The 23,706-nt window shown below is 52.9% G+C and overlaps 20 non-coding genes across 20 annotated transcripts; 5 read left to right on the top strand and 15 right to left on the bottom strand.

The window, feature by feature from the left end:
• Positions 1-1,731: 1,731 nt before the first annotated feature.
• TRNAW-CCA (transfer RNA tryptophan (anticodon CCA)) lies at positions 1,732-1,803 on the bottom strand. Its single transcript has one exon. It is a non-coding gene; the product is annotated as a tRNA-Trp (tRNA).
• A 253-nt stretch (positions 1,804-2,056) lies between these two features.
• Positions 2,057-2,130, bottom strand: TRNAN-GUU (transfer RNA asparagine (anticodon GUU)). The gene has a single exon. It is a non-coding gene; the product is annotated as a tRNA-Asn (tRNA).
• A 1,706-nt stretch (positions 2,131-3,836) lies between these two features.
• Positions 3,837-3,907, top strand: TRNAG-GCC (transfer RNA glycine (anticodon GCC)). The gene has a single exon. It is a non-coding gene; the product is annotated as a tRNA-Gly (tRNA).
• Positions 3,908-3,978: 71 nt separating this feature from the next.
• TRNAW-CCA (transfer RNA tryptophan (anticodon CCA)) lies at positions 3,979-4,050 on the bottom strand. The gene has a single exon. It is a non-coding gene; the product is annotated as a tRNA-Trp (tRNA).
• A 253-nt stretch (positions 4,051-4,303) lies between these two features.
• On the bottom strand, positions 4,304-4,377 carry TRNAN-GUU (transfer RNA asparagine (anticodon GUU)). The gene has a single exon. It is a non-coding gene; the product is annotated as a tRNA-Asn (tRNA).
• Positions 4,378-6,225: 1,848 nt separating this feature from the next.
• TRNAW-CCA (transfer RNA tryptophan (anticodon CCA)) lies at positions 6,226-6,297 on the bottom strand. The gene has a single exon. It is a non-coding gene; the product is annotated as a tRNA-Trp (tRNA).
• A 2,032-nt stretch (positions 6,298-8,329) lies between these two features.
• TRNAG-GCC (transfer RNA glycine (anticodon GCC)) lies at positions 8,330-8,400 on the top strand. Its single transcript has one exon. It is a non-coding gene; the product is annotated as a tRNA-Gly (tRNA).
• Positions 8,401-8,471: 71 nt separating this feature from the next.
• On the bottom strand, positions 8,472-8,543 carry TRNAW-CCA (transfer RNA tryptophan (anticodon CCA)). The gene has a single exon. It is a non-coding gene; the product is annotated as a tRNA-Trp (tRNA).
• A 253-nt stretch (positions 8,544-8,796) lies between these two features.
• TRNAN-GUU (transfer RNA asparagine (anticodon GUU)) lies at positions 8,797-8,870 on the bottom strand. Its single transcript has one exon. It is a non-coding gene; the product is annotated as a tRNA-Asn (tRNA).
• A 1,845-nt stretch (positions 8,871-10,715) lies between these two features.
• On the bottom strand, positions 10,716-10,787 carry TRNAW-CCA (transfer RNA tryptophan (anticodon CCA)). The gene has a single exon. It is a non-coding gene; the product is annotated as a tRNA-Trp (tRNA).
• A 253-nt stretch (positions 10,788-11,040) lies between these two features.
• TRNAN-GUU (transfer RNA asparagine (anticodon GUU)) lies at positions 11,041-11,114 on the bottom strand. The gene has a single exon. It is a non-coding gene; the product is annotated as a tRNA-Asn (tRNA).
• A 1,848-nt stretch (positions 11,115-12,962) lies between these two features.
• TRNAW-CCA (transfer RNA tryptophan (anticodon CCA)) lies at positions 12,963-13,034 on the bottom strand. The gene has a single exon. It is a non-coding gene; the product is annotated as a tRNA-Trp (tRNA).
• Positions 13,035-13,287: 253 nt separating this feature from the next.
• TRNAN-GUU (transfer RNA asparagine (anticodon GUU)) lies at positions 13,288-13,361 on the bottom strand. The gene has a single exon. It is a non-coding gene; the product is annotated as a tRNA-Asn (tRNA).
• A 3,946-nt stretch (positions 13,362-17,307) lies between these two features.
• Positions 17,308-17,378, top strand: TRNAG-GCC (transfer RNA glycine (anticodon GCC)). The gene has a single exon. It is a non-coding gene; the product is annotated as a tRNA-Gly (tRNA).
• Positions 17,379-17,449: 71 nt separating this feature from the next.
• On the bottom strand, positions 17,450-17,521 carry TRNAW-CCA (transfer RNA tryptophan (anticodon CCA)). Its single transcript has one exon. It is a non-coding gene; the product is annotated as a tRNA-Trp (tRNA).
• Positions 17,522-19,553: 2,032 nt separating this feature from the next.
• TRNAG-GCC (transfer RNA glycine (anticodon GCC)) lies at positions 19,554-19,624 on the top strand. The gene has a single exon. It is a non-coding gene; the product is annotated as a tRNA-Gly (tRNA).
• A 71-nt stretch (positions 19,625-19,695) lies between these two features.
• On the bottom strand, positions 19,696-19,767 carry TRNAW-CCA (transfer RNA tryptophan (anticodon CCA)). Its single transcript has one exon. It is a non-coding gene; the product is annotated as a tRNA-Trp (tRNA).
• A 253-nt stretch (positions 19,768-20,020) lies between these two features.
• On the bottom strand, positions 20,021-20,094 carry TRNAN-GUU (transfer RNA asparagine (anticodon GUU)). Its single transcript has one exon. It is a non-coding gene; the product is annotated as a tRNA-Asn (tRNA).
• A 1,703-nt stretch (positions 20,095-21,797) lies between these two features.
• On the top strand, positions 21,798-21,868 carry TRNAG-GCC (transfer RNA glycine (anticodon GCC)). Its single transcript has one exon. It is a non-coding gene; the product is annotated as a tRNA-Gly (tRNA).
• Positions 21,869-21,939: 71 nt separating this feature from the next.
• TRNAW-CCA (transfer RNA tryptophan (anticodon CCA)) lies at positions 21,940-22,011 on the bottom strand. The gene has a single exon. It is a non-coding gene; the product is annotated as a tRNA-Trp (tRNA).
• Between the last annotated feature and the right edge of the window lie 1,695 nt (positions 22,012-23,706).

Genomic DNA, 23,706 nt, shown 5'->3' with positions numbered 1-23,706 from the left:
TCTTACTTCTCTTAGAAGAAGGTTCTGAGTTGCCAGGCAGCTTATCTTCTGCCGGGCACACTTTCCTTTGCAGGCTTTCAGGTTGTGAATCCAGCACTGCTTAGGTGTCCATGTCAGACATGAGCAGCTCATTGAGCCCCACTGTGTGTTTTTTGTGGAGATACAACTCTCAGACTAGAGGGAGCAGGCGGGAAGTGGGTGAGACTCACACAGGGTGGGTGGGGCAGTTAAAGGATGTTATCTAATAGTGTAATCGAGGAGTTGGGTTTTTTGTGCACTACACTTTAACCAGCGATTCTTTCTAAAAGGAAATCCCAGGGCAGTACCCGCAATGAGTGGCATCCCCACACCCGAGGTTGCATTGTGGTAGCTGTTCCCTGAGCCCCTAGCCCCTGTCCCCATGTCGCCCTTTCTCCTCGTGTAACTCACCTCAGGTTCGGTGGCTCTGATACTTGCTGCTTCTGCGCGATCATCCCCATGATCTGGGCCTTTGTACGAAATGTCATGTAAGATGACTTTATTCAGCACAGCGTTTGTCATTTGCTTGGTTGTCCTGTCACTGTTGGATGTTTTCTTGCGCAGACTACTGTCTAATGGTGGGAAGGCCACGAGACACGTGACTTTTCTCTTTCCTTGTTAGCATAGTTTCCTGCCACTGTCTTGTTGTGCTGCCTGCCTGTGAGACACGTGTCTTGCCCATCTCAGCTCCACTGTGGCATGTTAGATATGTCTTTGAGCAGAGTCCCGGTCCCAGAGCTGCTGCCTTCTCTGCACTCTGGCTTGTAAGACTGCAGGCAAAGGCCCTCCCTGGCCCCTCAGCCAGATAGATACATTTACCTGCAGGGCTCAGCTTTGGTGAAAGATATTGGCGAGAGAGAGGAAAGGGGACGGCCCGTGGTGCACCCCCTATTTTGCATAGAACCACAGCCTCCTGGGAGGGCAGAGACATGAGGGTTCTCAGGGAAAGCCCTCCCAGGAGTGTTGAAGGGCAGGACGTGAAACACAGCAATCCCGGAATGGCCTGGTCTAAGATGCCTGTGCAATAGGCCTGGCCCTAGGCTTCCGGGGCTCTTCCTCGGCAGAGGCCCCAGTGGTATGAGCCCGACCAGGGCTGTGCCCGACCAGGGCTGTAGGGCGCGTTGGGAGCGCGTTAGGGACGCGAAAGAGGGCGCAGGGCGCAGAACTCTGCCCGTTTCTCCCCAGGATTTTGGGGAGGACAGGGAATCTGGCCAGGTCAGTGACTAGGCTTTCCCAGAAGGAAAGTCCAGTGACAGTGGCATGTTGTGAAACACAAGATTGCTGGTGGTCTGGAGGGTGCTTTCTGTCAGCCACTTCTCCCGGGAGCAGCCAGAGAGCAGGCTGATGTCGTGCTCTGTCAAGCACAACACTGGCCCCAAACCACTGTCCTTAGCAAAAGCAGAAACATTCATAGTTTCAGTCTCCTGCATCTGATTCCTGCCATCAGCATGTGAACGTTTGGCAGTCCAAGGCTTGCCATGCAAACTTTGTTCATAGGTGTCCCATGCGAATGCATGGGCCTCATCACTACTGTCTACGGCAGGGCTCTCTGCTCAGCCTATGTAAGTGAAGCATTGGTGGTTCAGTGGTAGAATTCTCGCCTGCCATGCGGGAGGCCCGGGTTCGATTCCCGGCCAATGCAAAGCGCCCTTCTTTTGGCTTTGCTTTAGAAGTCAGAGATATAGACTTGGTGGGGAAAAAAATGTCAAAGAGTGACCCCGACGTGATTTGAACACGCAACCTTCTGATCTGGAGTCAGACGCGCTACCGTTGCGCCACGAGGTCCCTGTGCATGCAGTTCTCAGCCCCGGATCAAGAAATGCTTCTGTGCCTTTTATTGGCCCTCGGTACGCCTGTGGTTAAAGTAGAAGGCTTGGTGGCCCGTTTCCAGTCCTATTGGTGGAAATGACTAGAGGTGAAGAGATGAGAGAAGATAGAAATGTTGAGATAGAGCATGTCACGCAGGCAAAGCGAGAGCTCTAAGAGCAAAGCCAGACAGCTGTGTTTTAATTCAGGACTTGATGTAGGCAAAAGCATACGTCCCTGGGTGGGCTTGAACCACCAACCTTTCGGTTAACAGCCGAACGCGCTAACCGATTGCGCCACAGAGACCAACCACCGCAGTGAGCGTGTTGGGACTCAATATATGTTTTTACCTTTGTGCTCCTGCCTGCAGCTCTAAGGTCCTGGCATAAGACAGGTAGGCTTAGACTCCATTGTGACCTGTCTTACTTCTCTTAGAAGAAGGTTCTGAGTTGCCAGGCAGCTTATCTTCTGCCGGGCACACTTTCCTTTGCAGGCTTTCAGGTTGTGAATCCAGCACTGCTTAGGTGTCCATGTCAGACATGAGCAGCTCATTGAGCCCCACTGTGTGTTTTTTGTGGAGATACAACTCTCAGACTAGAGGGAGCAGGCGGGAAGTGGGTGAGACTCACACAGGGTGGGTGGGGCAGTTAAAGGATGTTATCTAATAGTGTAATCGAGGAGTTGGGTTTTTTGTGCACTACACTTTAACCAGCGATTCTTTCTAAAAGGAAATCCCAGGGCAGTACCCGCAATGAGTGGCATCCCCACACCCGAGGTTGCATTGTGGTAGCTGTTCCCTGAGCCCATAGCCCCTGTCCCCATGTCGCCCTTTCTCCTCGTGTAACTCACCCCAGGTTCGGTGGCTCTGATACTTGCTGCTTCTGCTGCGCGATCATCCCCATGATCTGGGCCTTTGTACGAAATGTCATGTAAGATGACTTTATTCAGCACGGCGTTTGTCATTTGCTTGGTTGTCCTGTCACTGTTGGATGTTTTCTTGCGCAGACTACTGTCTAATGGTGGGAAGGCCACGAGACACGTGACTTTTCTCTTTCCTTGTTAGCATGGTTTCCTGCCACTGTCTTGGTGTGCTGCCAGCCTGTGAGACACGTGTCTTGCCCATCTCAGCTCCACTGTGGCATGTTAGATATGTCTTTGAGCAGAGTCCCGGTCCCAGAGCTGCTGCCTTCTCTGCACTCTGGCTTGTAAGACTGCAGGCAAAGGCCCTCCCTGGCCCCTCAGCCAGATAGATACATTTACCTGCAGGGCTCAGCTTTGGTGAAAGATATTGGCGAGAGAGAGGAAAGGGAACGGCCCGTGGTGCACCCCCTATTTTGCATAGAACCACAGCCTCCTGGGAGGGCAGAGACATGAGGGTTCTCAGGGAAAGCCCTCCCAGGAGTGTTGAAGGGCAGGACGTGAAACACAGCAATCCCGGAATGGCCTGGTCTAAGATGCCTGTGCAATAGGCCTGGCCCTAGGCTTCCGGGGCTCTTCCTCGGCAGAGGCCCCAGTGGTATGAGCCCGACCAGGGCTGTGCCCGACCAGGGCTGTAGGGCGCGTTGGGAGCGCGTTAGGGACGCGAAAGAGGGCGCAGGGCGCAGAACTCTGCCCGTTTCTCCCCAGGATTTTGGGGAGGATAGGGAATCTGGCCAGGTCAGTGACTAGGCTTTCCCAGAAGGAAAGTCCAGTGACAGTGGCATGTTGTGAAACACAAGATTGCTGGTGGTCTGGAGGGTGCTTTCTGTCAGCCACTTCTCCCGGGAGCAGCCAGAGAGCAGGCTGATGTCGTGCTCTGTCAAGCACAACACTGGCCCCAAACCACTGTCCTTAGCAAAAGCAGAAACATTCATAGTTTCAGTCTCCTGCATCTGATTCCTGCCATCAGCATGTGAACGTTTGGCAGTCCAAGGCTTGCCATGCAAACTTTGTTCATAGGTGTCCCATGCGAATGCATGGGCCTCATCACTACTGTCTACGGCAGGGCTCTCTGCTCAGCCTATGTAAGTGAAGCATTGGTGGTTCAGTGGTAGAATTCTCGCCTGCCACGCGGGAGGCCCGGGTTCGATTCCCGGCCAATGCAAAGCACCCTTCTTTTGGCTTTGCTTTAGAAGTCAGAGATATAGACTTGGTGGGCAAAAAAATGTCAAAGAGTGACCCCGACGTGATTTGAACACGCAACCTTCTGATTTGGAGTCAGACGCGCTACCGTTGCGCCACGAGGTCCCTGTGCATGCAGTTTTCAGCCCCGGATCAAGAAATGCTTCTGTGCCTTTTATTGGCCCTCAGTACGCCTGTGGTTAAAGTAGAAGGCTTGGTGGCCCGTTTCCAGTCCTATTGGTGGAAATGACTAGAGGTGAAGAGATGAGAGAAGATAGAAATGTTGAGATAGAGCATGTCACGCAGGCAAAGCGAGAGCTCTAAGAGCAAAGCCAGACAGCTGTGTTTTAATTCAGGACTTGATGTAGGCAAAAGCATACGTCCCTGGGTGGGCTTGAACCACCAACCTTTCGGTTAACAGCCGAACGCGCTAACCGATTGCGCCACAGAGACCAACCACCGCAGTGAGCGTGTTGGGACTCAATATATGTTTTTACCTTTGTGCTCCTGCCTGCAGCTCTAAGGTCCTGGCATAAGACAGGTAGGCTTAGACTCCATTGTGACATGTCTTACTTCTCTTAGAAGAAGGTTCTGAGTTGCCAGGCAGCTTATCTTCTGCCGGGCACACTTTCCTTTGCAGGCTTTCAGGTTGTGAATCCAGCACTGCTTAGGTGTCCATGTCAGACATGAGCAGCTCATTGAGCCCCACTGTGTGTTTTTTGTGGAGATACAACTCTCAGACTAGAGGGAGCAGGCGGGAAGTGGGTGAGACTCACACAGGGTGGGTGGGGCAGTTAAAGGATGTTATCTTATAGTGTAATCGAGGAGTTGAGTTTTTTGTGCACTACACTTTAACCAGCGATTCTTTCTAAAAGGAAATCCCAGGGCAGTACCCGCAATGAGTGGCATCCCCACACCCGAGGTTGCATTGTGGTAGCTGTTCCCTGAGCCCATAGCCCCTGTCCCCATGTCGCCCTTTCTCCTCGTGTAACTCACCCCAGGTTCGGTGGCTCTGATACTTGCTGCTTCTGCTGCGCGATCATCCCCATGATCTGGGCCTTTGTACGAAATGTCATGTAAGATGACTTTATTCAGCACGGCGTTTGTCATTTGCTTGGTTGTCCTGTCACTGTTGGATGTTTTCTTGCGCAGACTACTGTCTAATGGTGGGAAGGCCACGAGACACGTGACTTTTCTCTTTCCTTGTTAGCATAGTTTCCTGCCACTGTCTTGTTGTGCTGCCTGCCTGTAAGACACGTGTCTTGCCCATCTCAGCTCCACTGTGGCATGTTAGATATGTCTTTGAGCAGAGTCCCGGTCCCAGAGCTGCTGCCTTCTCTGCACTCTGGCTTGTAAGACTGCAGGCAAAGGCCCTCCCTGGCCCCTCAGCCAGATAGATACATTTACCTGCAGGGCTCAGCTTTGGTGAAAGATATTGGCGAGAGAGAGGAAAGGGGACGGCCCGTGGTGCACCCCCTATTTTGCATAGAACCACAGCCTCCTGGGAGGGCAGAGACATGAGGGTTCTCAGGGAAAGCCCTCCCAGGAGTGTTGAAGGGCAGGACGTGAAACACAGCAATCCCGGAATGGCCTGGTCTAAGATGCCTGTGCAATAGGCCTGGCCCTAGGCTTCCGGGGCTCTTCCTCGGCAGAGGCCCCAGTGGTATGAGCCCGACCAGGGCTGTGCCCGACCAGGGCTGTAGGGCGCGTTGGGAGCGTGTTAGGGACGCGAAAGAGGGCGCAGGGCGCAGAACTCTGCCCGTTTCTCCCCAGGATTTTGGGGAGGACAGGGAATCTGGCCAGGTCAGTGACTAGGCTTTCCCAGAAGGAAAGTCCAGTGACAGTGGCATGTTGTGAAACACAAGATTGCTGGTGGTCTGGAGGGTGCTTTCTGTCAGCCACTTCTCCCGGGAGCAGCCAGAGAGCAGGCTGATGTCGTGCTCTGTCAAGCACAACACTGGCCCCAAACCACTGTCCTTAGCAAAAGCAGAAACATTCATAGTTTCAGTCTCCTGCATCTGATTCCTGCCATCAGCATGTGAACGTTTGGCAGTCCAAGGCTTGCCATGCAAACTTTGTTCATAGGTGTCCCATGCGAATGCATGGGCCTCATCACTACTGTCTACGGCAGGGCTCTCTGCTCAGCCTATGTAAGTGAAGCATTGGTGGTTCAGTGGTAGAATTCTCGCCTGCCACGCGGGAGGCCCGGGTTCGATTCACGGCCAATGCAAAGCGCCCTTCTTTTGGCTTTGCTTTAGAAGTCAGAGATATAGACTTGGTGGGGAAAAAAATGTCAAAGAGTGACCCCGACGTGATTTGAACACGCAACCTTCTGATCTGGAGTCAGACGCGCTACCGTTGCGCCACGAGGTCCATGTGCATGCAGTTCTCAGCCCCGGATCAAGAAATGCTTCTGTGCCTTTTATTGGCCCTCAGTACGCCTGTGGTTAAAGTAGAAGGCTTGGTGGCCCGTTTTCAGTCCTATTGGTGGAAATGACTAGAGGTGAAGAGATGAGAGAAGATAGAAATGTTGAGATAGAGCATGTCACGCAGGCAAAGCGAGAGCTCTAAGAGCAAAGCCAGACAGCTGTGTTTTAATTCAGGACTTGATATAGGCAAAAGCATACTTCGCTGGGTGGGCTTGAACCACCAACCTTTCGGTTAACAGCCGAACGCGCTAACCGATTGCGCCACAGAGACCAACCACCGGAGTGAGCTTTTGGGACTCAATATATGTTTTTACCTTTGTGCTCCTGCCTGCAGCTCTAAGGTCCTGGCATAAGACAGGTAGGCTTAGACTCCATTGTGACATGTCTTACTTCTCTTAGAAGAAGGTTCTGAGTTGCCAGGCAGCTTATCTTCTGCCGGGCACACTTTCCTTTGCAGGCTTTCAGGTTGTGAATCCAGCACTGCTTAGGTGTCCATGTCAGACATGAGCAGCTCATTGAGCCCCACTGTGTGTTTTTTGTGGAGATACAACTCTCAGACTAGAGGGAGCAGGCGGGAAGTGGGTGAGACTCACACAGGGTGGGTGGGGCAGTTAAAGGATGTTATCTTATAGTGTAATCGAGGAGTTGGGTTTTTTGTGCACTACACTTTAACCAGCGATTCTTTCTAAAAGGAAATCCCAGGGCAGTACCCGCAATGAGTGGCATCCCCACACCCGAGGTTGCATTGTGGTAGCTGTTCCCTGAGCCCATAGCCCCTGTCCCCATGTCGCCCTTTCTCCTCGTGTAACTCACCCCAGGTTCGGTGGCTCTGATACTTGCTGCTTCTGCTGCGCGATCATCCCCATGATCTGGGCCTTTGTACGAAATGTCATGTAAGATGACTTTATTCAGCACGGCGTTTGTCATTTGCTTGGTTGTCCTGTCACTGTTGGATGTTTTCTTGCGCAGACTACTGTCTAATGGTGGGAAGGCCACGAGACACGTGACTTTTCTCTTTCCTTGTTAGCATAGTTTCCTGCCACTGTCTTGGTGTGCTGCCAGCCTGTGAGACACGTGTCTTGCCCATCTCAGCTCCACTGTGGCATGTTAGATATGTCTTTGAGCAGAGTCCCGGTCCCAGAGCTGCTGCCTTCTCTGCACTCTGGCTTGTAAGACTGCAGGCAAAGGCCCTCCCTGGCCCCTCAGCCAGATAGATACATTTACCTGCAGGGCTCAGCTTTGGTGAAAGATATTGGCGAGAGAGAGGAAAGGGGACGGCCCGTGGTGCACCCCCTATTTTGCATAGAACCACAGCCTCCTGGGAGGGCAGAGACATGAGGGTTCTCAGGGAAAGCCCTCCCAGGAGTGTTGAAGGGCAGGACGTGAAACACAGCAATCCCGGAATGGCCTGGTCTAAGATGCCTGTGCAATAGGCCTGGCCCTAGGCTTCCGGGGCTCTTCCTCGGCAGAGGCCCCAGTGGTATGAGCCCGACCAGGGCTGTGCCCGACCAGGGCTGTAGGGCGCGTTGGGAGCGTGTTAGGGACGCGAAAGAGGGCGCAGGGCGCAGAACTCTGCCCGTTTCTCCCCAGGATTTTGGGGAGGACAGGGAATCTGGCCAGGTCAGTGACTAGGCTTTCCCAGAAGGAAAGTCCAGTGACAGTGGCATGTTGTGAAACACAAGATTGCTGGTGGTCTGGAGGGTGCTTTCTGTCAGCCACTTCTCCCGGGAGCAGCCAGAGAGCAGGCTGATGTCGTGCTCTGTCAAGCACAACACTGGCCCCAAACCACTGTCCTTAGCAAAAGCAGAAACATTCATAGTTTCAGTCTCCTGCATCTGATTCCTGCCATCAGCATGTGAACGTTTGGCAGTCCAAGGCTTGCCATGCAAACTTTGTTCATAGGTGTCCCATGCGAATGCATGGGCCTCATCACTACTGTCTACGGCAGGGCTCTCTGCTCAGCCTATGTAAGTGAAGCATTGGTGGTTCAGTGGTAGAATTCTCGCCTGCCACGCGGGAGGCCCGGGTTCGATTCCCGGCCAATGCAAAGCGCCCTTCTTTTGGCTTTGCTTTAGAAGTCAGAGATATAGACTTGGTGGGGAAAAAAATGTCAAAGAGTGACCCCGACGTGATTTGAACACGCAACCTTCTGATCTGGAGTCAGACGCGCTACCGTTGCGCCACGAGGTCCCTGTGCATGCATTTCTCAGCCCCGGATCAAGAAATGCTTCTGTGCCTTTTATTGGCCCTCAGTACGCCTGTGGTTAAAGTAGAAGGCTTGGTGGCCCGTTTCCAGTCCTATTGGTGGAAATGACTAGAGGTGAAGAGATGAGAGAAGATAGAAATGTTGAGATAGAGCATGTCACGCAGGCAAAGCGAGAGCTCTAAGAGCAAAGCCAGACAGCTGTGTTTTAATTCAGGACTTGATGTAGGCAAAAGCATACGTCCCTGGGTGGGCTTGAACCACCAACCTTTCGGTTAACAGCCGAACGCGCTAACCGATTGCGCCACAGAGACCAACCACCGCAGTGAGCGTGTTGGGACTCAATATATGTTTTTACCTTTGTGCTCCTGCCTGCAGCTCTAAGGTCCTGGCATAAGACAGGTAGGCTTAGACTCCATTGTGACATGTCTTACTTCTCTTAGAAGAAGGTTCTGAGTTGCCAGGCAGCTTATCTTCTGCCGGGCACACTTTCCTTTGCAGGCTTTCAGGTTGTGAATCCAGCACTGCTTAGGTGTCCATGTCAGACATGAGCAGCTCATTGAGCCCCACTGTGTGTTTTTTGTGGAGATACAACTCTCAGACTAGAGGGAGCAGGCGGGAAGTGGGTGAGACTCACACAGGGTGGGTGGGGCAGTTAAAGGATGTTATCTAATAGTGTAATCGAGGAGTTGGGTTTTTTGTGCACTACACTTTAACCAGCGATTCTTTCTAAAAGGAAATCCCAGGGCAGTACCCGCAATGAGTGGCATCCCCACACCCGAGGTTGCATTGTGGTAGCTGTTCCCTGAGCCCCTAGCCCCTGTCCCCATGTCGCCCTTTCTCCTCGTGTAACTCACCTCAGGTTCGGTGGCTCTGATACTTGCTGCTTCTGCGCGATCATCCCCATGATCTGGGCCTTTGTACGAAATGTCATGTAAGATGACTTTATTCAGCACGGCGTTTGTCATTTGCTTGGTTGTCCTGTCACTGTTGGATGTTTTCTTGCGCAGCCTACTGTCTAATGGTGGGAAGGCCACGAGACACGTGACTTTTCTCTTTCCTTGTTAGCATAGTTTCCTGCCACTGTCTTGTTGTGCTGCCTGCCTGTGAGACACGTGTCTTGCCCATCTCAGCTCCACTGTGGCATGTTAGATATGTCTTTGAGCAGAGTCCCGGTCCCAGAGCTGCTGCCTTCTCTGCACTCTGGCTTGTAAGACTGCAGGCAAAGGCCCTCCCTGGCCCCTCAGCCAGATAGATACATTTACCTGCAGGGCTCAGCTTTGGTGAAAGATATTGGCGAGAGAGAGGAAAGGGGACGGCCCGTGGTGCACCCCCTATTTTGCATAGAACCACAGCCTCCTGGGAGGGCAGAGACATGAGGGTTCTCAGGGAAAGCCCTCCCAGGAGTGTTGAAGGGCAGGACGTGAAACACAGCAATCCCGGAATGGCCTGGTCTAAGATGCCTGTGCAATAGGCCTGGCCCTAGGCTTCCGGGGCTCTTCCTCGGCAGAGGCCCCAGTGGTATGAGCCCGACCAGGGCTGTGCCCGACCAGGGCTGTAGGGCGCGTTGGGAGCGCGTTAGGGATGCGAAAGAGGGCGCAGGGCGCAGAACTCTGCCCGTTTCTCCCCAGGATTTTGGGGAGGACAGGGAATCTGGCCAGGTCAGTGACTAGGCTTTCCCAGAAGGAAAGTCCAGTGACAGTGGCATGTTGTGAAACACAAGATTGCTGGTGGTCTGGAGGGTGCTTTCTGTCAGCCACTTCTCCCGGGAGCAGCCAGAGAGCAGGCTGATGTCGTGCTCTGTCAAGCACAACACTGGCCCCAAACCACTGTCCTTAGCAAAAGCAGAAACATTCATAGTTTCAGTCTCCTGCATCTGATTCCTGCCATCAGCATGTGAACGTTTGGCAGTCCAAGGCTTGCCATGCAAACTTTGTTCATAGGTGTCCCATGCGAATGCATGGGCCTCATCACTACTGTCTACGGCAGGGCTCTCTGCTCAGCCTATGTAAGTGAAGCATTGGTGGTTCAGTGGTAGAATTCTCGCCTGCCATGCGGGAGGCCCGGGTTTGATTCCCGGCCAATGCAAAGCGCCCTTCTTTTGGCTTTGCTTTAGAAGTCAGAGATATAGACTTGGTGGGGAAAAAAATGTCAAAGAGTGACCCCGACGTGATTTGAACACGCAACCTTCTGATCTGGAGTCAGACGCGCTACCGTTGCGCCACGAGGTCCCTGTGCATGCAGTTCTCAGCCCCGGATCAAGAAATGCTTCTGTGCCTTTTATTGGCCCTCAGTACGCCTGTGGTTAAAGTAGAAGGCTTGGTGGCCCGTTTCCAGTCCTATTGGTGGAAATGACTAGAGGTGAAGAGATGAGAGAAGATAGAAATGTTGAGATAGAGCATGTCACGCAGGCAAAGCGAGAGCTCTAAGAGCAAAGCCAGACAGCTGTGTTTTAATTCAGGACTTGATGTAGGCAAAAGCATACGTCCCTGGGTGGGCTTGAACCACCAACCTTTCGGTTAACAGCCGAACGCGCTAACCGATTGCGCCACAGAGACCAACCACCGCAGTGAGCGTGTTGGGACTCAATATATGTTTTTACCTTTGTGCTCCTGCCTGCAGCTCTAAGGTCCTGGCATAAGACAGGTAGGCTTAGACTCCATTGTGACATGTCTTACTTCTCTTAGAAGAAGGTTCTGAGTTGCCAGGCAGCTTATCTTCTGCCGGGCACACTTTCCTTTGCAGGCTTTCAGGTTGTGAATCCAGCACTGCTTAGGTGTCCATGTCAGACATGAGCAGCTCATTGAGCCCCACTGTGTGTTTTTTGTGGAGATACAACTCTCAGACTAGAGGGAGCAGGCGGGAAGTGGGTGAGACTCACACAGGGTGGGTGGGGCAGTTAAAGGATGTTATCTTATAGTGTAATCGAGGAGTTGGGTTTTTTGTGCACTACACTTTAACCAGCGATTCTTTCTAAAAGGAAATCCCAGGGCAGTACCCGCAATGAGTGGCATCCCCACACCCGAGGTTGCATTGTGGTAGCTGTTCCCTGAGCCCATAGCCCCTGTCCCCATGTCGCCCTTTCTCCTCGTGTAACTCACCCCAGGTTCGGTGGCTCTGATACTTGCTGCTTCTGCTGCGCGATCATCCCCATGATCTGGGCCTTTGTACGAAATGTCATGTAAGATGACTTTATTCAGCACGGCGTTTGTCATTTGCTTGGTTGTCCTGTCACTGTTGGATGTTTTCTTGCGCAGACTACTGTCTAATGGTGGGAAGGCCACGAGACACGTGACTTTTCTCTTTCCTTGTTAGCATAGTTTCCTGCCACTGTCTTGGTGTGCTGCCAGCCTGTGAGACACGTGTCTTGCCCATCTCAGCTCCACTGTGGCATGTTAGATATGTCTTTGAGCAGAGTCCCGGTCCCAGAGCTGCTGCCTTCTCTGCACTCTGGCTTGTAAGACTGCAGGCAAAGGCCCTCCCTGGCCCCTCAGCCAGATAGATACATTTACCTGCAGGGCTCAGCTTTGGTGAAAGATATTGGCGAGAGAGAGGAAAGGGGACGGCCCGTGGTGCACCCCCTATTTTGCATAGAACCACAGCCTCCTGGGAGGGCAGAGACATGAGGGTTCTCAGGGAAAGCCCTCCCAGGAGTGTTGAAGGGCAGGACGTGAAACACAGCAATCCCGGAATGGCCTGGTCTAAGATGCCTGTGCAATAGGCCTGGCCCTAGGCTTCCGGGGCTCTTCCTCGGCAGAGGCCCCAGTGGTATGAGCCCGACCAGGGCTGTGCCCGACCAGGGCTGTAGGGCGCGTTGGGAGCGCGTTAGGGACGCGAAAGAGGGCGCAGGGCGCAGAACTCTGCCCGTTTCTCCCCAGGATTTTGGGGAGGACAGGGAATCTGGCCAGGTCAGTGACTAGGCTTTCCCAGAAGGAAAGTCCAGTGACAGTGGCATGTTGTGAAACACAAGATTGCTGGTGGTCTGGAGGGTGCTTTCTGTCAGCCACTTCTCCCGGGAGCAGCCAGAGAGCAGGCTGATGTCGTGCTCTGTCAAGCACAACACTGGCCCCAAACCACTGTCCTTAGCAAAAGCAGAAACATTCATAGTTTCAGTCTCCTGCATCTGATTCCTGCCATCAGCATGTGAACGTTTGGCAGTCCAAGGCTTGCCATGCAAACTTTGTTCATAGGTGTCCCATGCGAATGCATGGGCCTCATCACTACTGTCTACGGCAGGGCTCTCTGCTCAGCCTATGTAAGTGAAGCATTGGTGGTTCAGTGGTAGAATTCTCGCCTGCCATGCGGGAGGCCCGGGTTTGATTCCCGGCCAATGCAAAGCGCCCTTCTTTTGGCTTTGCTTTAGAAGTCAGAGATATAGACTTGGTGGGGAAAAAAATGTCAAAGAGTGACCCCGACGTGATTTGAACACGCAACCTTCTGATCTGGAGTCAGACGCGCTACCGTTGCGCCACGAGGTCCCTGTGCATGCAGTTCTCAGCCCCGGATCAAGAAATGCTTCTGTGCCTTTTATTGGCCCTCAGTACGCCTGTGGTTAAAGTAGAAGGCTTGGTGGCCCGTTTCCAGTCCTATTGGTGGAAATGACTAGAGGTGAAGAGATGAGAGAAGATAGAAATGTTGAGATAGAGCATGTCACGCAGGCAAAGCGAGAGCTCTAAGAGCAAAGCCAGACAGCTGTGTTTTAATTCAGGACTTGATGTAGGCAAAAGCATACGTCCCTGGGTGGGCTTGAACCACCAACCTTTCGGTTAACAGCCGAACGCGCTAACCGATTGCGCCACAGAGACCAACCACCGCAGTGAGCGTGTTGGGACTCAATATATGTTTTTACCTTTGTGCTCCTGCCTGCAGCTCTAAGGTCCTGGCATAAGACAGGTGGCCTTAGACTCCATTGTGACATGTCTTACTTCTCTTAGAAGAAGGTTCTGAGTTGCCAGGCAGCTTATCTTCTGCCGGGCACACTTTCCTTTGCAGGCTTTCAGGTTGTGAATCCAGCACTGCTTAGGTGTCCATGTCAGACATGAGCAGCTCATTGAGCCCCACTGTGTGTTTTTTGTGGAGATACAACTCTCAGACTAGAGGGAGCAGGCGGGAAGTGGGTGAGACTCACACAGGGTGGGTGGGGCAGTTAAAGGATGTTATCTAATAGTGTAATCGAGGAGTTGGGTTTTTTGTGCACTACACTTTAACCAGCGATTCTTTCTAAAAGGAAATCCCAGGGCAGTACCCGCAATGAGTGGCATCCCCACACCCGAGGTTGCATTGTGGTAGCTGTTCCCTGAGCCCATAGCCCCTGTCCCCATGTCGCCCTTTCTCCTCGTGTAACTCACCCCAGGTTCGGTGGCCCTGATACTTGCTGCTTCTGCTGCGCGATCATCCCCATGATCTGGGCCTTTGTACGAAATGTCATGTAAGATGACTTTATTCAGCACGGCGTTTGTCATTTGCTTGGTTGTCCTGTCACTGTTGGATGTTTTCTTGCGCAGACTACTGTCTAATGGTGGGAAGGCCACGAGACACGTGACTTTTCTCTTTCCTTGTTAGCATGGTTTCCTGCCTCTGTCTTGGTGTGCTGCCAGCCTGTGAGACACGTGTCTTGCCCATCTCAGCTCCACTGTGGCATGTTAGATATGTCTTTGAGCAGAGTCCCGGTCCCAGAGCTGCTGCCTTCTCTGCACTCTGGCTTGTAAGACTGCAGGCAAAGGCCCTCCCTGGCCCCTCAGCCAGATAGATACATTTACCTGCAGGGCTCAGCTTTGGTGAAAGATATTGGCGAGAGAGAGGAAAGGGGACGGCCCGTGGTGCACCCCCTATTTTGCATAGAACCACAGCCTCCTGGGAGGGCAGAGACATGAGGGTTCTCAGGGAAAGCCCTCCCAGGAGTGTTGAAGGGCAGGACGTGAAACACAGCAATCCCGGAATGGCCTGGTCTAAGATGCCTGTGCAATAGGCCTGGCCCTAGGCTTCCGGGGCTCTTCCTCGGCAGAGGCCCCAGTGGTATGAGCCCGACCAGGGCTGTGCCCGACCAGGGCTGTAGGGCGCGTTGGGAGCGCGTTAGGGACGCGAAAGAGGGCGCAGGGCGCAGAACTCTGCCCGTTTCTCCCCAGGATTTTGGGGAGGACAGGGAATCTGGCCAGGTCAGTGACTAGGCTTTCCCAGAAGGAAAGTCCAGTGACAGTGGCATGTTGTGAAACACAAGATTGCTGGTGGTCTGGAGGGTGCTTTCTGTCAGCCACTTCTCCCGGGAGCAGCCAGAGAGCAGGCTGATGTCGTGCTCTGTCAAGCACAACACTGGCCCCAAGCCACTGTCCTTAGCAAAAGCAGAAACATTCATAGTTTCAGTCTCCTGCATCTGATTCCTGCCATCAGCATGTGAACGTTTGGCAGTCCAAGGCTTGCCATGCAAACTTTGTTCATAGGTGTCCCATGCGAATGCATGGGCCTCATCACTACTGTCTACGGCAGGGCTCTCTGCTCAGCCTATGTAAGTGAAGCATTGGTGGTTCAGTGGTAGAATTCTCGCCTGCCACGCGGGAGGCACGGGTTCGATTCCCGGCCAATGCAAAGCGCCCTTCTTTTGGCTTTGCTTTAGAAGTCAGAGATATAGACTTGGGGAAAAAAATGTCAAAGAGTGACCCCGACGTGATTTGAACACGCAACCTTCTGATCTGGAGTCAGACGCGCTCCCGTTGCGCCACGAGGTCCCTGTGCATGCAGTTCTCAGCCCCGGATCAAGAAATGCTTCTGTGCCTTTTATTGGCCCTCAGTACCCCTGTGGTTAAAGTAGAAGGCTTGGTGGCCCGTTTCCAGTCCTATTGGTGGAAATGACTAGAGGTGAAGAGATGAGAGAAGATGGAAATGTTGAGATAGAGCATGTCACGGAGGCAAAGCGAGAGCTCTAAGAGCAAAGCCAGACAGCTGTGTTTTAATTCAGGACTTGATGTAGGCAAAAGCATACTTCGCTGGGTGGGCTTGAACCACCAACCTTTCGGTTAACAGCCGAACGTGCTAACCGATTGCGCCACAGAGACCAACCACCGGAGTGAGCTTTTGGGACTCAATATATGTTTTTACCTTTGTGCTCCTGCCTGCAGCTCTAAGGTCCTGGCATAAGACAGGTAGGCTTAGACTCCATTGTGACATGTCTTACTTCTCTTAGAAGAAGGTTCTGAGTTGCCAGGCAGCTTATCTTCTGCCGGGCACACTTTCCTTTGCAGGCTTTCAGGTTGTGAATCCAGCACTGCTTAGGTGTCCATGTCAAACATGAGCAGCTCATTGAGCCCCACTGTGTGTTTTTTGTGGAGATACAACTCTCAGACTAGAGGGAGCAGGCGGGAAGTGGGTGAGACTCACACAGGGTGGGTGGGGCAGTTAAAGGATGTTATCTAATAGTGTAATCGAGGAGTTGGGTTTTTTGTGCACTACACTTTAACCAGCGATTCTTTCTAAAAGGAAATCCCAGGGCAGTACCCGCAATGAGTGGCATCCCCACACCCGAGGTTGCATTGTGGTAGCTGTTCCCTGAGCCCCTAGCCCCTGTCCCCATGTCGCCCTTTCTCCTCGTGTAACTCACCTCAGGTTCGGTGGCTCTGATACTTGCTGCTTCTGCGCGATCATCCCCATGATCTGGGCCTTTGTACGAAATGTCATGTAAGATGACTTTATTCAGCACAGCGTTTGTCATTTGCTTGGTTGTCCTGTCACTGTTGGATGTTTTCTTGCGCAGACTACTGTCTAATGGTGGGAAGGCCACGAGACACGTGACTTTTCTCTTTCCTTGTTAGCATAGTTTCCTGCCACTGTCTTGTTGTGCTGCCTGCCTGTGAGACACGTGTCTTGCCCATCTCAGCTCCACTGTGGCATGTTAGATATGTCTTTGAGCAGAGTCCCGGTCCCAGAGCTGCTGCCTTCTCTGCACTCTGGCTTGTAAGACTGCAGGCAAAGGCCCTCCCTGGCCCCTCAGCCAGATAGATACATTTACCTGCAGGGCTCAGCTTTGGTGAAAGATATTGGCGAGAGAGAGGAAAGGGGACGGCCCGTGGTGCACCCCCTATTTTGCATAGAACCACAGCCTCCTGGGAGGGCAGAGACATGAGGGTTCTCAGGGAAAGCCCTCCCAGGAGTGTTGAAGGGCAGGACGTGAAACACAGCAATCCCGGAATGGCCTGGTCTAAGATGCCTGTGCAATAGGCCTGGCCCTAGGCTTCCGGGGCTCTTCCTCGGCAGAGGCCCCAGTGGTATGAGCCCGACCAGGGCTGTGCCCGACCAGGGCTGTAGGGCGCGTTGGGAGCGCGTTAGGGATGCGAAAGAGGGCGCAGGGCGCAGAACTCTGCCCGTTTCTCCCCAGGATTTTGGGGAGGACAGGGAATCTGGCCAGGTCAGTGACTAGGCTTTCCCAGAAGGAAAGTCCAGTGACAGTGGCATGTTGTGAAACACAAGATTGCTGGTGGTCTGGAGGGTGCTTTCTGTCAGCCACTTCTCCCGGGAGCAGCCAGAGAGCAGGCTGATGTCGTGCTCTGTCAAGCACAACACTGGCCCCAAACCACTGTCCTTAGCAAAAGCAGAAACATTCATAGTTTCAGTCTCCTGCATCTGATTCCTGCCATCAGCATGTGAACGTTTGGCAGTCCAAGGCTTGCCATGCAAACTTTGTTCATAGGTGTCCCATGCGAATGCATGGGCCTCATCACTACTGTCTACGGCAGGGCTCTCTGCTCAGCCTATGTAAGTGAAGCATTGGTGGTTCAGTGGTAGAATTCTCGCCTGCCACGCGGGAGGCCCGGGTTCGATTCCCGGCCAATGCAAAGCGCCCTTCTTTTGGCTTTGCTTTAGAAGTCAGAGATATAGACTTGGTGGGGAAAAAAATGTCAAAGAGTGACCCCGACGTGATTTGAACACGCAACCTTCTGATCTGGAGTCAGACGCGCTACCGTTGCGCCACGAGGTCCATGTGCATGCAGTTCTCAGCCCCGGATCAAGAAATGCTTCTGTGCCTTTTATTGGCCCTCAGTACGCCTGTGGTTAAAGTAGAAGGCTTGGTGGCCCGTTTTCAGTCCTATTGGTGGAAATGACTAGAGGTGAAGAGATGAGAGAAGATAGAAATGTTGAGATAGAGCATGTCACGCAGGCAAAGCGAGAGCTCTAAGAGCAAAGCCAGACAGCTGTGTTTTAATTCAGGACTTGATATAGGCAAAAGCATACTTCGCTGGGTGGGCTTGAACCACCAACCTTTCGGTTAACAGCCGAACGCGCTAACCGATTGCGCCACAGAGACCAACCACCGGAGTGAGCTTTTGGGACTCAATATATGTTTTTACCTTTGTGCTCCTGCCTGCAGCTCTAAGGTCCTGGCATAAGACAGGTAGGCTTAGACTCCATTGTGACATGTCTTACTTCTCTTAGAAGAAGGTTCTGAGTTGCCAGGCAGCTTATCTTCTGCCGGGCACACTTTCCTTTGCAGGCTTTCAGGTTGTGAATCCAGCACTGCTTAGGTGTCCATGTCAGACATGAGCAGCTCATTGAGCCCCACTGTGTGTTTTTTGTGGAGATACAACTCTCAGACTAGAGGGAGCAGGCGGGAAGTGGGTGAGACTCACACAGGGTGGGTGGGGCAGTTAAAGGATGTTATCTTATAGTGTAATCGAGGAGTTGGGTTTTTTGTGCACTACACTTTAACCAGCGATTCTTTCTAAAAGGAAATCCCAGGGCAGTACCCGCAATGAGTGGCATCCCCACACCCGAGGTTGCATTGTGGTAGCTGTTCCCTGAGCCCATAGCCCCTGTCCCCATGTCGCCCTTTCTCCTCGTGTAACTCACCCCAGGTTCGGTGGCTCTGATACTTGCTGCTTCTGCTGCGCGATCATCCCCATGATCTGGGCCTTTGTACGAAATGTCATGTAAGATGACTTTATTCAGCACGGCGTTTGTCATTTGCTTGGTTGTCCTGTCACTGTTGGATGTTTTCTTGCGCAGACTACTGTCTAATGGTGGGAAGGCCACGAGACACGTGACTTTTCTCTTTCCTTGTTAGCATAGTTTCCTGCCACTGTCTTGGTGTGCTGCCAGCCTGTGAGACACGTGTCTTGCCCATCTCAGCTCCACTGTGGCATGTTAGATATGTCTTTGAGCAGAGTCCCGGTCCCAGAGCTGCTGCCTTCTCTGCACTCTGGCTTGTAAGACTGCAGGCAAAGGCCCTCCCTGGCCCCTCAGCCAGATAGATACATTTACCTGCAGGGCTCAGCTTTGGTGAAAGATATTGGCGAGAGAGAGGAAAGGGGACGGCCCGTGGTGCACCCCCTATTTTGCATAGAACCACAGCCTCCTGGGAGGGCAGAGACATGAGGGTTCTCAGGGAAAGCCCTCCCAGGAGTGTTGAAGGGCAGGACGTGAAACACAGCAATCCCGGAATGGCCTGGTCTAAGATGCCTGTGCAATAGGCCTGGCCCTAGGCTTCCGGGGCTCTTCCTCGGCAGAGGCCCCAGTGGTATGAGCCCGACCAGGGCTGTGCCCGACCAGGGCTGTAGGGCGCGTTGGGAGCGTGTTAGGGACGCGAAAGAGGGCGCAGGGCGCAGAACTCTGCCCGTTTCTCCCCAGGATTTTGGGGAGGACAGGGAATCTGGCCAGGTCAGTGACTAGGCTTTCCCAGAAGGAAAGTCCAGTGACAGTGGCATGTTGTGAAACACAAGATTGCTGGTGGTCTGGAGGGTGCTTTCTGTCAGCCACTTCTCCCGGGAGCAGCCAGAGAGCAGGCTGATGTCGTGCTCTGTCAAGCACAACACTGGCCCCAAACCACTGTCCTTAGCAAAAGCAGAAACATTCATAGTTTCAGTCTCCTGCATCTGATTCCTGCCATCAGCATGTGAACGTTTGGCAGTCCAAGGCTTGCCATGCAAACTTTGTTCATAGGTGTCCCATGCGAATGCATGGGCCTCATCACTACTGTCTACGGCAGGGCTCTCTGCTCAGCCTATGTAAGTGAAGCATTGGTGGTTCAGTGGTAGAATTCTCGCCTGCCACGCGGGAGGCCCGGGTTCGATTCCCGGCCAATGCAAAGCGCCCTTCTTTTGGCTTTGCTTTAGAAGTCAGAGATATAGACTTGGTGGGGAAAAAAATGTCAAAGAGTGACCCCGACGTGATTTGAACACGCAACCTTCTGATCTGGAGTCAGACGCGCTACCGTTGCGCCACGAGGTCCCTGTGCATGCATTTCTCAGCCCCGGATCAAGAAATGCTTCTGTGCCTTTTATTGGCCCTCAGTACGCCTGTGGTTAAAGTAGAAGGCTTGGTGGCCCGTTTCCAGTCCTATTGGTGGAAATGACTAGAGGTGAAGAGATGAGAGAAGATAGAAATGTTGAGATAGAGCATGTCACGCAGGCAAAGCGAGAGCTCTAAGAGCAAAGCCAGACAGCTGTGTTTTAATTCAGGACTTGATGTAGGCAAAAGCATACGTCCCTGGGTGGGCTTGAACCACCAACCTTTCGGTTAACAGCCGAACGCGCTAACCGATTGCGCCACAGAGACCAACCACCGCAGTGAGCGTGTTGGGACTCAATATATGTTTTTACCTTTGTGCTCCTGCCTGCAGCTCTAAGGTCCTGGCATAAGACAGGTAGGCTTAGACTCCATTGTGACATGTCTTACTTCTCTTAGAAGAAGGTTCTGAGTTGCCAGGCAGCTTATCTTCTGCCGGGCACACTTTCCTTTGCAGGCTTTCAGGTTGTGAATCCAGCACTGCTTAGGTGTCCATGTCAGACATGAGCAGCTCATTGAGCCCCACTGTGTGTTTTTTGTGGAGATACAACTCTCAGACTAGAGGGAGCAGGCGGGAAGTGGGTGAGACTCACACAGGGTGGGTGGGGCAGTTAAAGGATGTTATCTAATAGTGTAATCGAGGAGTTGGGTTTTTTGTGCACTACACTTTAACCAGCGATTCTTTCTAAAAGGAAATCCCAGGGCAGTACCCGCAATGAGTGGCATCCCCACACCCGAGGTTGCATTGTGGTAGCTGTTCCCTGAGCCCCTAGCCCCTGTCCCCATGTCGCCCTTTCTCCTCGTGTAACTCACCTCAGGTTCGGTGGCTCTGATACTTGCTGCTTCTGCGCGATCATCCCCATGATCTGGGCCTTTGTACGAAATGTCATGTAAGATGACTTTATTCAGCACGGCGTTTGTCATTTGCTTGGTTGTCCTGTCACTGTTGGATGTTTTCTTGCGCAGACTACTGTCTAATGGTGGGAAGGCCACGAGACACGTGACTTTTCTCTTTCCTTGTTAGCATAGTTTCCTGCCACTGTCTTGTTGTGCTGCCTGCCTGTGAGACACGTGTCTTGCCCATCTCAGCTCCACTGTGGCATGTTAGATATGTCTTTGAGCAGAGTCCCGGTCCCAGAGCTGCTGCCTTCTCTGCACTCTGGCTTGTAAGACTGCAGGCAAAGGCCCTCCCTGGCCCCTCAGCCAGATAGATACATTTACCTGCAGGGCTCAGCTTTGGTGAAAGATATTGGCGAGAGAGAGGAAAGGGGACGGCCCGTGGTGCACCCCCTATTTTGCATAGAACCACAGCCTCCTGGGAGGGCAGAGACATGAGGGTTCTCAGGGAAAGCCCTCCCAGGAGTGTTGAAGGGCAGGACGTGAAACACAGCAATCCCGGAATGGCCTGGTCTAAGATGCCTGTGCAATAGGCCTGGCCCTAGGCTTCCGGGGCTCTTCCTCGGCAGAGGCCCCAGTGGTATGAGCCCGACCAGGGCTGTGCCCGACCAGGGCTGTAGGGCGCGTTGGGAGCGCGTTAGGGATGCGAAAGAGGGCGCAGGGCGCAGAACTCTGCCCGTTTCTCCCCAGGATTTTGGGGAGGACAGGGAATCTGGCCAGGTCAGTGACTAGGCTTTCCCAGAAGGAAAGTCCAGTGACAGTGGCATGTTGTGAAACACAAGATTGCTGGTGGTCTGGAGGGTGCTTTCTGTCAGCCACTTCTCCCGGGAGCAGCCAGAGAGCAGGCTGATGTCGTGCTCTGTCAAGCACAACACTGGCCCCAAACCACTGTCCTTAGCAAAAGCAGAAACATTCATAGTTTCAGTCTCCTGCATCTGATTCCTGCCATCAGCATGTGAACGTTTGGCAGTCCAAGGCTTGCCATGCAAACTTTGTTCATAGGTGTCCCATGCGAATGCATGGGCCTCATCACTACTGTCTACGGCAGGGCTCTCTGCTCAGCCTATGTAAGTGAAGCATTGGTGGTTCAGTGGTAGAATTCTCGCCTGCCACGCGGGAGGCCCGGGTTCGATTCCCGGCCAATGCAAAGCGCCCTTCTTTTGGCTTTGCTTTAGAAGTCAGAGATATAGACTTGGTGGGGAAAAAAATGTCAAAGAGTGACCCCGACGTGATTTGAACACGCAACCTTCTGATCTGGAGTCAGACGCGCTACCGTTGCGCCACGAGGTCCATGTGCATGCAGTTCTCAGCCCCGGATCAAGAAATGCTTCTGTGCCTTTTATTGGCCCTCAGTACGCCTGTGGTTAAAGTAGAAGGCTTGGTGGCCCGTTTTCAGTCCTATTGGTGGAAATGACTAGAGGTGAAGAGATGAGAGAAGATAGAAATGTTGAGATAGAGCATGTCACGCAGGCAAAGCGAGAGCTCTAAGAGCAAAGCCAGACAGCTGTGTTTTAATTCAGGACTTGATATAGGCAAAAGCATACTTCGCGGGGTGGGCTTGAACCACCAACCTTTCGGTTAACAGCCGAACGCGCTAACCGATTGCGCCACAGAGACCAACCACCGGAGTGAGCTTTTGGGACTCAATATATGTTTTTACCTTTGTGCTCCTGCCTGCAGCTCTAAGGTCCTGGCATAAGACAGGTAGGCTTAGACTCCATTGTGACATGTCTTACTTCTCTTAGAAGAAGGTTCTGAGTTGCCAGGCAGCTTATCTTCTGCCGGGCACACTTTCCTTTGCAGGCTTTCAGGTTGTGAATCCAGCACTGCTTAGGTGTCCATGTCAGACATGAGCAGCTCATTGAGCCCCACTGTGTGTTTTTTGTGGAGATACAACTCTCAGACTAGAGGGAGCAGGCGGGAAGTGGGTGAGACTCACACAGGGTGGGTGGGGCAGTTAAAGGATGTTATCTTATAGTGTAATCGAGGAGTTGGGTTTTTTGTGCACTACACTTTAACCAGCGATTCTTTCTAAAAGGAAATCCCAGGGCAGTACCCGCAATGAGTGGCATCCCCACACCCGAGGTTGCATTGTGGTAGCTGTTCCCTGAGCCCATAGCCCCTGTCCCCATGTCGCCCTTTCTCCTCGTGTAACTCACCCCAGGTTCGGTGGCTCTGATACTTGCTGCTTCTGCTGCGCGATCATCCCCATGATCTGGGCCTTTGTACGAAATGTCATGTAAGATGACTTTATTCAGCACGGCGTTTGTCATTTGCTTGGTTGTCCTGTCACTGTTGGATGTTTTCTTGCGCAGACTACTGTCTAATGGTGGGAAGGCCACGAGACACGTGACTTTTCTCTTTCCTTGTTAGCATAGTTTCCTGCCACTGTCTTGGTGTGCTGCCAGCCTGTGAGACACGTGTCTTGCCCATCTCAGCTCCACTGTGGCATGTTAGATATGTCTTTGAGCAGAGTCCCGGTCCCAGAGCTGCTGCCTTCTCTGCACTCTGGCTTGTAAGACTGCAGGCAAAGGCCCTCCCTGGCCCCTCAGCCAGATAGATACATTTACCTGCAGGGCTCAGCTTTGGTGAAAGATATTGGCGAGAGAGAGGAAAGGGGACGGCCCGTGGTGCACCCCCTATTTTGCATAGAACCACAGCCTCCTGGGAGGGCAGAGACATGAGGGTTCTCAGGGAAAGCCCTCCCAGGAGTGTTGAAGGGCAGGACGTGAAACACAGCAATCCCGGAATGGCCTGGTCTAAGATGCCTGTGCAATAGGCCTGGCCCTAGGCTTCCGGGGCTCTTCCTCGGCAGAGGCCCCAGTGGTATGAGCCCGACCAGGGCTGTGCCCGACCAGGGCTGTAGGGCGCGTTGGGAGCGCGTTAGGGACGCGAAAGAGGGCGCAGGGCGCAGAACTCTGCCCGTTTCTCCCCAGGATTTTGGGGAGGACAGGGAATCTGGCCAGGTCAGTGACTAGGCTTTCC

Source organism: Pleurodeles waltl, chromosome 4_1, assembly GCF_031143425.1.
Source record: "Pleurodeles waltl isolate 20211129_DDA chromosome 4_1, aPleWal1.hap1.20221129, whole genome shotgun sequence".
NCBI classification, from domain to species: Eukaryota; Metazoa; Chordata; class Amphibia; order Caudata; family Salamandridae; genus Pleurodeles; species Pleurodeles waltl.
Note: the sequence above shows the minus strand (reverse complement) of the source record. Positions and strands in the feature narration are given on the sequence as shown.